The 16177-nt window shown below is 39.2% G+C and overlaps 1 protein-coding gene across 6 annotated transcripts in view; it reads left to right on the top strand.

Annotated features, from left to right (window-relative positions):
• The first annotated feature begins 1600 nt into the window (after positions 1-1600).
• The window catches only part of ADNP (activity dependent neuroprotector homeobox), a 50689-nt gene continuing 36112 nt past the window's right edge, over positions 1601-16177 (top strand). For 4 of the 6 annotated variants that reach the window (XM_088128424.1, XM_088128419.1, XM_088128423.1 and 1 more), the window contains exon 1: positions 1605-2018. The gene's annotated coding sequence lies outside the window, so the exon portion shown is untranslated. Of the gene's footprint in view, positions 2019-16177 lie in introns of all 6 variants that reach the window. The other 2 variants (XM_088128418.1, XM_088128417.1) reach the window with 1 other exon arrangement.

The following is a 16177-nucleotide window of genomic DNA, read 5'->3' as shown; positions in this document are numbered from 1 at the left end:
ATACGTGTATTTCAGTAACTGTACTTTGATTTGCATTTCTGTGTATGCTGTGGGATATTTGCATGCACAGTGAAATCACATGTTCTGTTAGTTACAAGTCCCAGTGATCAGACTATGCCATTGCTATATATGGTTGCTAGTGTTTAGTCTTCTTTCCCTTTTGTTATGTATTACCAGGGGTGTAATCGTTAGGATTTGCAAACAAGTGCTAATACAGTAATTATTTATCCAACCTGTATTAGAGTCATGTTGAACTTTCTACCATTTTTCATTGGGACAGCTCAACTTTGTAACAAAGATTTACTTTGTGGAGGGGAAGTTGAGCTTTCCTTTCTCTTACTTGATGCCATCCAGATACAGTGAACTGTAACTTTCACAACTTGAATTCTGGTTGGAAATCATGGGTGTTGTCGCCTAACACATTTAGAAGCCAGACCTGCATTATCCATTGGTTGCAACAGGCAGTGTTCAAGGCCTACCTCCTGATCGCCCAAGAACTTGAGAAAGTTTCAGCTTCCTTCCAATCTCAGATGATTAAGAAGTGAGGCAAGAAATAGAGAGTCAAATCTAACTCCTTGCTTTAAGTATTTTATTAAATGTTTTATTACACTAAATAAATAAATATTGGAGCAGGCTTCTATTTTTGAGCATTTCCAGGGCTTGTGAAAATTGTAATCGAGTCCTGTTGAGGAGGCACTGAGGGAAAGCCACCGTTACGGTCTCCGATTCAGCTCGGTGAGCGTACATAATGATTGTTGGCCTCAAGCAGCTACCTGCTTTCACACCCTAACACAACGCTGACCCAACGGAGCACTCAAGGTGTTTCTGCAGCTATGTCTAATACATCGTATCTATGCAAAGGGCATCTGCACTACCCTGACCCAACGGTTGCTGTTCATCGCTCAGGGTACCATGGCTTCAAAGTTGCAACTGGTCCATCCGTGGTGCAACAGAGATGGGCCTGAAGCCAGGTGGCCCACTGATAATGCACAGTGAAAGAATCCCCTTCTGGGGGTCAAGAGATATCCTCTGGCCAAGGCTGGGGCGCAGGGATGCTTGGCTTGACCTGCTCTGCTGATGCCACTCACTCCATGCACGAGTGCAAGCCGTGTGATCATCAGCTTAACAGCACGAGGTATTCTGATGCTCACTCAGGTGAAGCTTGGGTCACGTGGTGTGCTCCATGCCGGGTCACGTGGAGTAGGCTCACCCCCCCCGCGGTTCCCCCCTTCCCCAGTGGCCCCTTCTCCTCCCCTCAGGGAAAGTTGTAGTCCCGGCTGGGGCGGCGGAGGGATAACCGCTCCGCGCTCTTCTCTCCGGCCCCATCCGCAGGGCGCGGCGCCTCCTAGCGGAGCCGGGGCAGATCCCGCCGCCGGTTCCCCTTCTCGCGAGAATCCCCCCATTCTGACGGGGTTATGTAACCCGCTCCCCTCCACCTCCTTTTAAAGAGCCCGCTTCCTGTCAGGACAGGATAAGAGGAGGAGCGACGACGGAAAATCAAGTTCCATTCTTGGGGTTCAGTCACCCCTTTTTTCCCTCCACCCCGGGGGGCTCGTCCCCCTCCTCTCCGGCCGGACAATGAGTCCCATATGCTAATGAGGACCCCGCGTCACTTCCGCTCTTTCTCGGCCGCCATCTTGGCCAGGGCAGGTTCTGGGCAGGAGGGACCCGGCTGTATTGTCTGCAGGGCGCCTAGGGAGCCCCCCCCTCCCCTTCCCCGCGGCCCGGCGCTCGACACCCCTCGCCCCGGTAGCTGAGCCCCGCGGAGCCGCCGCGCCCCCCTCCGCCCCAGCGCAGGCCGAGCCCCCGCCTTGCCCCTCGCAGCCTGGCCCCCCCTCCCGCCATCCAGGCCCCTTTGTCTCCCCCGCACCGCCGGCTCCGCTCCCCGCGCCCGCCCAGCCCAGCCGCCAGCCTCCAGCCGGGAGTCGCAAGCCAGCAGCGCCGCCGCCGCCGCCGGGGGAGGGAGCGCCCGCCGCTGAGGAGGAGGAGGAGGAGGAGGGAGCGCGAAACCCAGCTAGGTAGGTGCCTGAGCGCGCGCGGGAGCCCGGCGCAACCCTTTTCCTCCCACTCCTCGTTGCCGCCACCGTCGTCTTTCTCCTGCTGCTCCAGCGTTGCCGGGCCCGGCGGCTGCTCCCGTGCCCTCTTCACACATGCTGTTAAAAAAGCGTCTCTCCCGTTCTTCCCTCCCGGCGTCTGAGGCCGGCTCTCCCGGCGCCAGCGGCGGTCTCCCTGCCGGCTTTTTTGCCTCTCTCCCCTCCACCCCCCGGCCCCATTTTTTAAAAGAAAAGCTTCTCTGACCGCGTTCCGGCTAAATGCCGCCTCTGCCTCCGTTGCATCTCTTTTTCTCCCTCCTTCCGTTCCTTGCAGGGAGGTGGCACATGGATGTTGCGCCCTCGAGTGTGGCTGTGATTGCACGGTCTGCGTCGTGGAAGGAGGGAAGCGTTGGAGGTGGTGGGGGGAGACAGGATTGCGAATGCTGCCATCCTCTTCGACATGCTTGAGGCTCCCTTTTTTTTTCCCCCAGCATGTGCGGCGGGGGTGGGGGGAAGGAAGGAAGGGTGTAAGCGAGGGAGGAAAGCCCCGTTATGACTGCAGAGTTGGCGCTGGAAATGTGGAACAGGCTGCGGTACAATCAATGGAGAACAGCCTCCTCCTGTACGCCCCCCCCACCCTTTCTATAGCTAGAGGTATCGGGTGTGTTGGAAAAGGCGGGATTCGTGACTCAATCAGAGTAACCAGGTCTCCGAGAGAAGCAGGCACCCTTCTACCTCTGCAACTCTTTGCTGCATCCATCCCGGGCAATAGTTGCATTTAACCTATTTCTCAAACAAAGAAGAGGAAAAAAGAGGATTGCTTCTGCTTCTATCGCAGGAAAAAAAGGTCTTTTCCTCCTAGGATGTCTGTGTATTCTTAGTTATGGCTTTGTGTGTCTGTGTGTTGTCTTTTTTTTTTTCCTGCAGCCCAGTTCAGTTTTACATAGACATATACCTAATGAGCGTGTGGCTTCACGTTAAAGCTGCGGTTGCTTGGGTTTATGACCATCGAAGGAAAAAATACCAGCCCCCACCCAAAATGCACCGCAGCCAAGTCGGTGGAATGAAGAAATGAGTGTAGCGAGTCAGTAGGGGGCGCATTCTCAACATTGGGTAAGGCTGCTGCAGAGGGGGGGAGGGGCCCCAGATGCACAGATAGGAGTTGCTACACAGCGCCTTCTATAGGCCTGGGAAAATGGGCCTATCGCTGCAGGCTGAGTTGCTCTTAGGAGCTGACAGCAGCATAGGCAAAAGGTTTAGTGAGCAGAGCAATGATTTCAAAAATCTGGCCCTCTCCTGGAAACCCGTGACCAAAGGTGTGTTCCTAATATGGTACCTAAAATCTGTGTCATCCTTGAGCCACGTTACCTGTCTGAAGGTTTTGCTAAAATTCAGTGAAGCTGATCTTCAGTATTTCACTGAAGCTGTCTGATACTAGTTTAGAAATTGGTGTTATACCTGGTTCCCTAAATCAAAGGTATTGATTCAAGTAGAAGAATGTAAGAGAGCTACAAGGCACAGAGAGTGCTTATCCGTTTTGTAAACCATGATGAGTAAGGACTGCACTTAAACTTGTTACTGGGGATAAACATTTAACTTACTTGTATGGTTGAGGCTGATCATGACAATAAAGATAATTAAGGTTTCTATCAATTTAGTGCTTTTCAATAGGCACTGATTTTGTTGACAGCTACATGCTGCTTGAATAACTGGATAGCTTAGTAGGTGGTGGTTACTAGTCTTTGTGATTACTGTCTGATAGAGATGAGTTTATAGAAAATAAGGAAAAAGCTTTTAAAATATGTCTTGTGACCCATGGTGATTTTATTCTCTAAGTGTCAATGTTTAGTAGAGAGAATATGTGAAATGGAAAAAATGCCACATGTGCTACATGTCATCAATTTATATGGAAGCAGCTCCTGTCATAAAACTGTTAAATTCAGTTTCTTGCTTCAGGAGCTCAACCACCACTTCCTCCATCTGGACAGAAGTGGCCATTTAAATACATGGCTGCAGTCATTTAATTGCTAAAATGAACAGTGAGAAATGTGGAGGGTTATTTTACTCAGTTCTTTTTAAAAAACTACCAAAAATAATACTTTTATAGGAAATACAAATAGTTGCGTTACAACCAATCAGCAACTTCTTTGTCATGAGCAATGACATCAGAGTATTTTAAAGAAATCAAAGAACTTTGGCTTCAAAGTATGTCTGGTTGATGTTGCTTTTTTGAGTATCACTGACTTGTGTGATTTTGAGGGAGATTGTGGAGTGCCTTGCTAAACTAATTTTTTTTAGCCATGATTCATAGAACAAGTAGTGGTCTGGTTTGTGCATAAGAGTTTATACAGGTCTGTTCACACAACAATCTAGGCCAGAAAAAAACAAGCTGTATAGCTTAGCAATATGTGTGAATCAGGCCATTGAATCTTGTGACTGAATAGTTATGGTGATTTTTTTTTTAATGTCAGGAAACATTTCTCCTTTGCTGTTTGGTTTATTAATATTTGAAAGCATCAATCATGATAAAATTATTTCAACATTTTAATATTTGCTTGCAGAAATATTTTTGATAATTTCATTCTATGCTAGTGTTCAGTGAGTAGTCAGAATTACTTTGATATGTCAGAAAAAGTATTTTGAATTAATATTTCCTCAGACAATATTATACAATGAAGTTCTGTGCTATTATGTTTAAGAAAGCAAACAGAAACAGTTTGATTCAGTGCATATATCTTGAATCCAACTATAAATATGGAAGATTACTGAGCTGCAATTTATTTAAGATTTTTAAACCAATGTTGAAAATGTGTGTGATAACAAATCATCTGAAAGATATTGCTGGATTTGTTATGTGTGAGAGGTACCTGTCCAGCTATTAAAGTATTACTTTAATACTTTTAATTACTTTAAAGTATTATGCATATGTGTGTATTTTGGGGAAAGAAGTGTTGGAAGCATACATCTATTTCAACAAACAGCTTCAAAATCATATCAAGAAAGCTGTAAAGGAGTGTGGAGCAGTATTTGCTACAATAAACTTGTCTGTTAAAAACAAATATTTAGAATTTCCCTAAAAATAATAAAGACACAACAAAAGACGAATTGTCTGGCAGAGTTCTTACGCCAGGAACAAAGCTTTGTAATCATTGGGAAAGGCAGGAACATAGAATATGTTTCCCAGGGAAACATTTGGGGCAGAAGCAAAACTTGCAGTATGCTTATATGAGTTGAGGTAAGTTTTTGTTACAGTCTTATCATCTCATGGATAGAGAGAGCTCAGAGCTGATTACATGTTTTGCATTTGGAGGGTAGAAAATTCAATTCTTAGCTTCTCCAACTGAAGGATTTCCTGTACCAGTTCTGAGAAATATCTCTGTCTAGAAAGTCCTGCATGTTGGAAAGGATATCAACTAGATCGACAAGTAGTCTGATGTACTTTATTTTTCACATTTAGGTGTAGATAGACTAAACACATTCCATTGTCATGCTGAGCCAGAGTTCTGCAGCAAAATTTAATGATGTGTTGGTGTACCACTGCTCCATCATTTTTCCTTGGCAATGCAACCAAAAAAAAAGTGATAAAAACAAACCTTGGAAGTTCCTTGTATGAATTATTTAGCAAGATGTCTGCACCAATAATTGTGGTTGTTCCCATCTTCACAAGACAAGAGTTGATAGCAATGGCTTGTTTTTGTTTTCCAACTCTGCTTTGCTAGGGGAAAGCAGGTTCTTGGTTTAGATACTACACTACTACTAAAGAAACTTTGATTTCAAAAGAAGTCTAATGAGCATTATCAACCAGCAATGAACCAGCATGCAGCTTGGTTAAGCCAAATCAACTTCTGAAAAATCATCACTAGTAGTGGTCATCAGAGGTGTAGCTCTGTCTCATTTATGTGAGAGATTCAGGCTTGCTTTTAAAGCACATAATTGTGTTGCAATTAACTTAGAAAAATGAAAATAGAATTAGTAGTAAATATTATAGTCGAGCTGTATAAATAGGTATCCAGTCTACCCTGCTGCAAGGGCAGCATAGTTGGGGTTTCTGGCAAGCTGGACAGCATCAGGAGTTTGCAATATATCTCTGTCTGGTTCTTCTGTTTTGTATTAGTGATTCTCTGACTTAGTGAACAAAGAGCCAGAATAATTCTAAATTTTATGTGCTTCAATAGTGCACTCTCATTGTAAGCATGTGATTCATTTTTCAAAACAAGTTCACTATAGCTGATGGAAATGTTTCTTTACATATATTTCATTGATGGCATTTTGGATATTTAAGAGAATTTAAACATACGCTGGGATTCAGGGACCAGTATAACATGGCCTATTCCCCCTTAATGTATATAAAACAGGGAATGTATGTTGAAAGCATTTAGTGGCTGCTCTCCCAATTTTACTAAGTGTAGGCCAGACTTTGATGAATCAATTTTTGAGATTTAAGTAAATTGATTACAATCTTTTATTTTCTTTCAGTAGATTTAGTTTTTATGTGCTCAGCTGGTGCTTTTATGATTGATTCTCAAGTTCAAATCTGTCTTTATCTCCTATTTATATTAATATGCCAAACTGCTGCAAAATGTATTAAATGGCTGGGTTCATACTCTAGACGGCTAGAATGAATTTTGATGGCTATAGTTCAACATATTATGGGGACTTGACCAGTGGTTGAACCTGTTCTATGACCATCATATTAAACTCTCTGTTTGGGTGCCAATGGTTATGTGAACACAGCAGTGTAATTTTGCATATAGTGCAGCCCTTGATTCGGAAGAGTTGAACAAATATCAAAAAAATTGTATGCATGCATGCAATAATTAGTGTTGCTAAATTTATTGGGATTTGTCTGCATACATAAAATAATATGCTTGGTGATTTACATTGTATGTGAGAAAGGACAGTTGATATTAAAGGTCATCAGTTTATGTGCCTTTATAAAATTTGTTTATTGTTCTTGTATCTCTTCATTTTAGCTATTTAAACTGTTTAAATCCTAATGTAATGTTTCTTACTGTTGTCATCACAGAGCATAAAACATTAACAAAAAAACCCTTTCTGTCTGATCTGGTCACTTAGCTCTGTGTGCTCTTTTGGATGCTTTATAGAAAATTGTTTTCTGCAAGATGGGAGTATAACATTGCATGATTGTTATTAGGGATAATGTTTATGATTATGATTCTTTTGGATATGGTTGGAATAGAAGTGCCCTATGAGCTTGGTTTTTACCCATTCTTATTCTCATAAGCAAAGATAGATGAAGCCACATCTTTCCCTGTTATATTCAAACCTGGAAAATTCTTAAACTTTGAGTGAGGATTTGCAACTCTTGTTTACATGGAATGTTAAACAGTAGTTCCATTTGTGGATGGATGGGGAAACTGACTTAATAAAGTAGGAAGCATTTGCTGTGTAAGGTTCGACATCACTGTTGATTTTTATTCTATAATGTCCAAGTTTGGCCAACATGTTTGATTGCAGAAAGTTGTAGGGATACTTTGAAGAATGTATACCATTTTCCTGTGAACTTTTCTGGTTGGGTTTATTTCTTCCCCATCAAGCAGTAGCTTTGAATTACATTTAATCTTGAGGTGCTTTCTTAGGATTGCTACTATATTTCAGTAGATAACTTCTAGTTCTAGTGCAGCTTTTGCAGCTGAGTATGTTGGACTACAGTATCTTCATTTCCTAAATCCCATGCTGGCTTGAATTATATTAGATTTAATCTTGTGCAGGAGAACATTAGGATAGCAGAGACTGTTCTTTTGAAATGCTTCGTTCATTCTAATGCTTATAATTCAGAAGCACGGTAGACAGTTCACATGCTATTTAGGAATTGTTAGTCTTTCTGCTTTGTATATATAAAATATTGAAAGTAACTTGCACCTGCACATAACTTTTGCTAAATACAAATGAAGGAAAGCACATTCATCTTTAGTGAAGGCTGGAGTAAAACATTTTGAAGAAAAAGTAGCACTGAAATATGAATGTACATAAAATAAACTGTATTTTAAATTTTAATAAAGTGTCAAGATTCATCTTAATAAATGAGTGTTGGACTATAATATGCAAATAGTTGGATGTTTAATATATTTGATTTTATTATTTTTGAGTGAAGCACATACTGAAATTACTGTGAATAGAAAAGAATTGCAACATCATTATTGTCAGTCTTACGAGGTAGATCAGACACGAAACACAACCAGATAAGCTAATTCTACTTTATTGTAAAGCTGCATTAACAGAATCTTGCAAGTCTGAAAGTACAATTCTCCCTTCATCTCCTTTACAGCCTGAGAAACTAGCCCCACCCACTGTCCAGCTGAGGGCTGTGGTGTTCCTTATCTGACCATTCTCTAGGCAACATCTCTTCACCCTGTCTCCAAAGGTCTTTCCCAAATACCATTACATCATTTAGGATGCAGTTGTCAGGTTCAGCCCAAGAACCACAGCAAGACAAATCCAGGAACAGTTCAGTTACTTTATTAGCTTACACCTAGTAGACAGAACCTCGCCAGACTAACTCTAACCCCCAATGACAGCAACTAAACACTCCAAATTCCTTGGGGTGGTATCAATCTCCTTCTCTTCACTTTCACACGCTCTGGCTGAGGGCTGAGGAGATGCTTGGGATTCCTCTTCCCCTCCCTATGACCTTGGAACTCCTCGCTCATGTCTTCCATCACATCAGTCCAATCAAAGATAAGCTCTTTGAAATTATTTGAATAGGAGAATTAAGCATATATTTAAAACTTTGCAAAAAGTGGGTGATCACACACAATTCTGAACCATTTTCTGGTTGGTTGGTTGGTTGGTTTGGATTTGGTTTAACATGTCTAAACTAAACCATGGTTTATCCAGCATGTTGTATAATTCCATCCAGTTATATTTTGCATTGCAATTCTATTCAAACTTTTTTTAGAGATAGAAGTGATTAGAAATATCAATTTTCCAGTTCAGATGACAAGTTCAGAATGCTTGCCTGATGCTTGAAGTTTGTGCCACAAGTATCTTATTTTTTGAGATTAATATTGTGCTCTTCAGTCCTAAATGGGTTTCCAGATTGACAATTTTAACAACTGTATAAAACAAACATTTATTTGTCGCATCTCATAAATGCCCAAATCAGTTGATGTAATTAAGTGCGACCACAGCTAACAAAGCAGCAGCTTCAATCATGCATATGTATGCCATTTTGTTGGCCAGATTTGCATTACAGTAAGCTAAATCATGAGCAGATCAAAATGTAAGCTATGCCATTGGTATGTCATAAGAAAGTTAGGAGAATAAGAGTGACAGTGACTTTTGAGGTAACTCAAAAGTTAATAGGATGAACTTTATTTGCCGTTGTTAAAAAACATGTTATAGGCTCATTGCCTTATAATCTACATATTCCCTACAGTGCCGTTCTTTCCCCTAATTAATATTCTATGAGACCACTAGCCTTGATGGATTTTTTGAGTGTAGAATCTTACATTTTAGGTAATTTAGGTAGTTGATAAATCAGAAAATCTTTGCTCTTTGTTTACAGCTGATTCAGATATTATATTGGATTTATTTAAATTAGCCTAAAAAGACAGTTATTTCTGAGATCTATCTGCTTGGGATTAGTATATGCACAATCATGGTTGACAGGTATTAGTGCTTCATAGTGGCATTTTTCAGTTGTTTGTACTCATATATTTATTAAAACAAGTTTATACGTAGACAAAAAAAGGTTGGTTACATGGATGAAAATTAATGTTCTATTAATTAATCCAAAACCTGGTTAGATTTTGAATTTTTGCATGTTTTATCATTGAATAATCATATTTTTTCATTAATTTTGCAAACAATACTGCATTAAAAGTTACATATGTGTAACTTCATAAGGAAATGGTTAATTCGTTTTCTTTTAAGATGTTAGGCTACATGTCCACTAGATGGCATTTTAGCTGCTAATGGAAAATTCCAGAACTTGCCATGAGTGAAGAATATGAGAGTCAGGAAGAAAGAACTGTTTGCTAGGCTCCAGAGCAAATGGGAGAGCTTATATTAAAAAAAAAAGAATGTGGTTTATATCTTATGTCTTTCTAGCAGCTTTTGCCCATATGAAGTGGGAAGAACTTTTGATGGTCAGGTGATCCATCAGTAATTGCATCTAACCTGAGGTGAAAAAACAAATATTAACATACATTTACCTGAGCAAGGGTGGGGAAGGTCATTTAAGTAAGCATCAGTTCAGCCCTTGATGAGAGCAAGCCTTTCTTTCTGTGTTTTGCTACTGTTTTTAATAGAAAGGTTTCCTGATCATTAATGAAAACTTCAAGTTTTAGAAATTAAAGTATTCAAACTATAATTTCTTCAAATTAAATCTACAAATCAATGCATTTAATCTGCTGGGGGAAAAAAAGTCAAATAATATTGCCTGAGCTGCTGATGAGCTACCGTGTAGTAATCCTGGGACATACAGTGAATGGCAGTGACCGAGTAATAAACATGATCAAACTCATTGAAAATCATTTTGAGAGATCATGCTATTAGAGTTTATCTACTGATAAAAGACTATACATTTGAATCAGTGTTTATAAGACAGGTAGTCTCCAATTTAAGAACGAGTTCCATTCCCAAGGTCTGTCCTTAAGTCAAATTTGTATGTAAGCTGGAACAATATTATTGTATAAGTAGTATTGTATAATTAACTTGAACCATTGTGTATTTAACTTGAATAATTGGGCATTTAACTCAAATTTTGCTATAGTAGGCTCTGTTCTTAACTATGGGTTGTCTGTAACCCAGGTGTTCTTAACCTGGGGACTCCCTGTGAAAGCTTTTTTTAGGATTACTGCTACTTTTGCTCTAAAATATCTTAGATAACTTTCTAAATAGTAGTTTAATATTATAAGTAAAGGTGCAAATTATTCTTTCACTACTCAAACTAAATGCAAGCTGTTGAAGCTTACACCTGAAAATGAGCTCAATAAGTGGATTATCATTTGTGTTTAATTTTTCTCTGAATAAACATGTGGATTGGGACAAAAAAAATCTGCATGATAGCATTGTGGCAAAAATAACTACCATTTCTAGTTTCAGTTTGTTTTTTCCTGATGTTCAAATACTTAATTGTCGCAGCGCAGAATTAATGAGTTTCAAGGTAACTGTAACTTTGGACAACAAATCTATTTGCTGAATAAAGTCAATCATACTCAGATTTGAAACTGGGCTGATTTTTTATTATTATTATTATTATTTAGGTCATAGCTTCTTGTACAGATTCATGCACAAAAATTGGGTGGCTTTATGATGAAAGAAAATTAAATTTGTACAATCCAATTTGAGCTGAAATTCATATAATGTTCCAGTTTCCCGGAGCCCAAAAGCAAGACTGGATATGTCATACAGTACTGTTGAATTGTGTTCAGAATTGGAAAATGTATAGTGATAAGAGGGTTCTCTTATTGGAAAGGGAGAAATCTAGAAATACTCAGAAGATGGAATCAGAGATTTGGGAGATATTGTTTGAATCTTGAAGGAAGAGTATATTATGGAGTATTTACTTCTTCAGAGCACTTCTAAAGATATTTTTTCCCTGTTCAGTCTTGCCTTTTGTATCATAACATGAGGCAGCAACTAGCTGATCTTGAATAAGCTAAGTGGGATAGACCTATCTAGTCTTAGGATGGGAAACCACCAGAAATACTGAAGTGTGCCACACCACTTGAATATTGCTGCCAAGGAAACAACATGAATTACTACATATATCATTAGGATTTGAGCTTGAGTTTCTTTTATGTTGTGTTTTATGAAATCCAGGTCAACCTGCATTTCTCTTGGTTTTCTTTCTAATAATGAGTATCTTGCCTGAGCTACTTTCTGTGAGCAACTGTAGCTTCATATGTTTGAGGGCCTGCGAACCACTTCTCATGGAACTGCCAAGTTCTAATCTGAACTTATTTTACCTGATGTTTTTTGTGTTGTGAACTTGCTGGTGAAAAAAATAGTGAATGAACAATTTTCAAACTATAAGAGGTTCTTTATTGATGGAAGAATATTTAGATGTCTTTTGCTCTTAGATCAACATCCATATAATCTTGAATAATTTCATGAGTCCAAAGGAATTTTGAATCTTTTCCAGTAGCAATCCCTTGCAGTATAACTGAGTTGTAATATGTGAAAAGTTCTCCAGATCCTTGTCTGTTTGTTTAATTTCACAATTCCTTTTACATATTTTGCAGGTTAATTATGCTATATAAGCGCATTGTAAATTAAACCGTTTGTATAAGTGAAGATTTTTAATTTATTTAATCACACGAAAGGTCCTGGTATGCTCATATGATTTTGTCATCAGCTGTTGTGCTCTACCTGATACCCCTCACAGAGATTTGCTGTATGTAGGCAGAGAATTATCTCAATTCAGGAAAGGCCATTGAACAGGCAGTGGAAGGTGGTCCATTTTCATAAAGTTATTGGAACAACCTCTTAATGTGATATCCTGCTGGATGTTTTGCGTACAGAATGCTCTAGGTTTAATTCCTGGCTATTACAGGTAGGACTGGAAAATTGCCAGCCAGGATTTTCAGCAATTCTTGGTCAGATGGACCATTGATCTGACTCAATGTAAGATAGTTCTTGTGTTTCTAAGTTTGTGTAATGAAGATTGTAAATTAATGTTTTCCGTTCTCTCTGTATTCATCTTTTATTTGCTTTTAGATCATAAGTCTCTTCTGTGGACAGAGAACCCCCCCACCGTTGATTAAAAGAATCAAGAAAAGTGGTAGAAAGGGTAGAGTGTTGATTTTGTCTATTCATCCCTATGATCACTTTCAACATTGTCCTAGAGGGTTTCCAAGTGCCAAGTAATGTTTTATTCAGCTTTTGGTCTACAGAAGGAAGGGAGACATGACTAAAACAATACCTTTTCATCTTCTGCCCAAGGGATGATCTAGTTAATGCAGTTTTGCTCTGCATTACTTTTGATAAAATTCTTTATGTAGAAATAAACAGTTCTGTGAAAGAACTAGTGCAGATTGCCCTGAAAAGATTGGCATAGCCAAGATTATCAATGTATTCCTTTATAGGAAAAATAATAATAATAATAATAATAATAATAATAATAATACAGTAAAGGAATCCTAAATTAGTACATTTGTTTATCTAGATATTACCTGGTTATGTTGATTGTATTTTTTTCAAAAGTAGTGAAAATTTTCACTTTTTTTTTTTTTTTTTTTTGCATATTTTGTGAGTCACTATAGATCAAGTATTTGCTGAATCTTTTATGGGACCTGGGAAGCATGCTTTCTCTGTTGTGACATCTGCCCTGTGGAACATCTTGCCTACCCCCCCAATGATTTGGATACCCCAACCTTGTTGGCCTTTTGTAAAGCTGTGAAGATTTGACTGTTCCCATGGGCATTGGGCTAGAGTGTTGAATGGGTCTGTTTTTAAGGGGTGTTGTAGTATATTGATTGGTGTCTTGTTTATAAGCTGACCAGAGTTGTTTGTGAGTTGGCCTACCATACCAATTAACCACCATCTCTTTATTTTCAAATTAACAGAATGTATGTCCTACTTGAAATGTGAATTGGCCAAATCTAAATTATTTTCCCTTTTTAGTGCATATTGTAGTATATTTGTGATTTTTTTTGTAAGTAATGTAATCTTTTTTTTTTTAACTCTTAAATAATCACATAGAATGTGGTGATGTAGGACTTACTAGAGTGGGATAGTATATTTACCTAAGCCTCTTTTAGGAATTCTGAGAAGCCCTGTTCCTCAGGGCTCACCAGAGAAATTTTAGTGACCAGTCTTGTCCCTACTGTTGTATCTGTTATATCTATTAAAAGGCAAGCATCTGCCTATATAGCACACTGGATGTCTTTGTATGTACCTTGGAGGCATTTGTATAGACCGATGCCTTTCTTTTCTCTCTGCTCATTGATGCTTGTATGGTGAATTTTTTCAACTTGAATAGGGAATGAGTAGAGGGTGGAAAGATCCTTGTTTTTTCCACCCTTGATTTCCTTGCATTAATGACTGATTCTTTGCAGACCTCTGTATATTGTGTGGGATGGACATGTAGTGGTTGGATGATTGTCTTCATCCTTATCTGCTATTAATGTATTTGTATTTGGAATTCCTGAATAATTACTTACCTCTTCCAGTTGGGTGTTTTCCCAAAATAATCAGAGGCAATGTGCTATTAAGCCACCATAGAATTTCATGATTATATAGTATGGTATGAATTCATGGTATGGATGCTGAAGACTTGCTAATGTGTTAGAAGTGAGTAGAAATGCACTGTTCAGTGACAACCTACCAAGATTTTTTTACAAAAGGAGAAATTAGAAATACTTTAATATTTTGCCTAAAATACAAGGCAGTAATGGATGTATTGATACTGTGGGGGAGAGGAATGGCAGCCTACCATTTAATAGCATAGTGAACTGTTCAACACATTAAATAGTCATTAAAGATGAACTTCTATAATGTTTTTTTTCCCTGTTTTGTCAGTATGGACTAGTTGCAATGCTATGTTTATTTTCCAAGCAGCTATTTCTAATAGTTCCTATTTGATGCAATAATTGCCTAGAATTGTGCTACAATCATAACCTTAAGGCATAATTGTCTTTTTATTTAACACTTTGCTTTGTTCAGGAAGAATGTATTTTCTCCTTGACCTCAAATCATCATCACTGTTATTGATTTGGGGGGCATTTTATATAAAATGTCCTTAGCAAATCTGAAATTCCAAAGCACCGTTAGTTTGGATATCAAGTATCTGTGCTTTGTGCATCAAATAATTAAGAGGCTTGTAAATGCGCAAGTGGATAATATTTCTGGAGTTTTTAGGTATGTAAAAAAAATATATCACAATTGATGTCGGAAGCTATAAAGGGGTCTATAAAGACATACTCCTATAAACTGGTACCCTTTATTAAAAGGTAAGTCATTTAATTACCTGGAGACAATTATATGGCCTAGATATGTTTAAAAAGTCTGCACCTCATTATTAGTCCAATTTTTAGTTTTCAGGCAGTATCCAGCTGTGTAGGGGTGTGCAACAATCAAAAGATATGTTTTGTTGCATAAACCCGGAAAAAAAATTGTTCTGTGGAAATTCTGCTGACCTGTTTTGGATTAATATTAGTTCTGTAGAAATAACCCTCAGAACCTCTTGGTTTCAGCCAAAACAAAATCTGGAGAGATCCCAGAATGGTCTTACTTGAAGAGTAGGCCAGGCTAGCGCACTTCACCCCTTCCCCCTTCAGCAGTTCCCAGCATGACATTTACCCATCCCCCAGTTTTCCTGACACCTTTCCTTTTTCCTCCCCACTTTCCTTCAGCTGTTAGCAGTATACTGGCCTTTGTGCCTAAACATTACTCTGATGGTCTCAGTGTTAAGGACCAGGTTTCCAGCATAGAATGTCTCAGCAACAGACTTCTACTTGATTTTCCCAGCATTTTTCCTCCCCTCACTCCCCATGGCTGCTACTAATATGCTTATCTTTTTTCCTGCTCTTAACTCCTACACCAAATTACTTCTGCCCAGAACAGCTGTATTTCAGCCTACATGCAAAGCAACAGCCCTGTTTCATTCCCTATATGGATTAAAACATCCATAATGACTTTTAGTTCAGGCAGGGACCATCTGAACCCAGCTGTTCATGCATGGAACAGTTCATACATGGAATATTTTGCACATCTCTACCTTTGTGTTATTCTGCCAGTGAAATGAACACTGCTGGTAGAACTGACCACCAAAATTTCCATCTGGTGACTGATGGAGGGATAGTTCTATTGCGCAAGTGGAAATCTATTCCTATGAGTTTCACACTGGACACATATGCTGATTCTGTAATTAGACTTCAAGGAAAAGAGAGTTCGTCACATGATGTAAGGATTTAAGGGCATGCTTTATGAAGTAAATTCATTTTCATTGGTTGAGAACCACATTTGCTAGACTCAGGACCATCGTACATTGGCATTCTCATGAATGGGTAGGATGGGTTTTCACTTGATTTTGCCTAGTAGTAGTAGTAGTAGTGTGTGATTTGGTAGCTTGCTGCTGAATTTCTGTAGCATAATCTCCAGGGGGCCTGCTAATTTAAAAGGATTTAGAAGCCTCTTATGCCTCTGAGTTGCCCTCCCTCCCTCCCCCATATATG

The sequence above is a fragment of the Python bivittatus genome, unplaced genomic scaffold (assembly GCF_059951505.1).
Source record: "Python bivittatus isolate LINGU-HERP-01145 unplaced genomic scaffold, Pbiv_v1 ctg000700_np1212, whole genome shotgun sequence".
Taxonomy (NCBI): domain Eukaryota; kingdom Metazoa; phylum Chordata; class Lepidosauria; order Squamata; family Pythonidae; genus Python; species Python bivittatus.
This window is presented reverse-complemented; position numbering and strand designations above follow the sequence as displayed.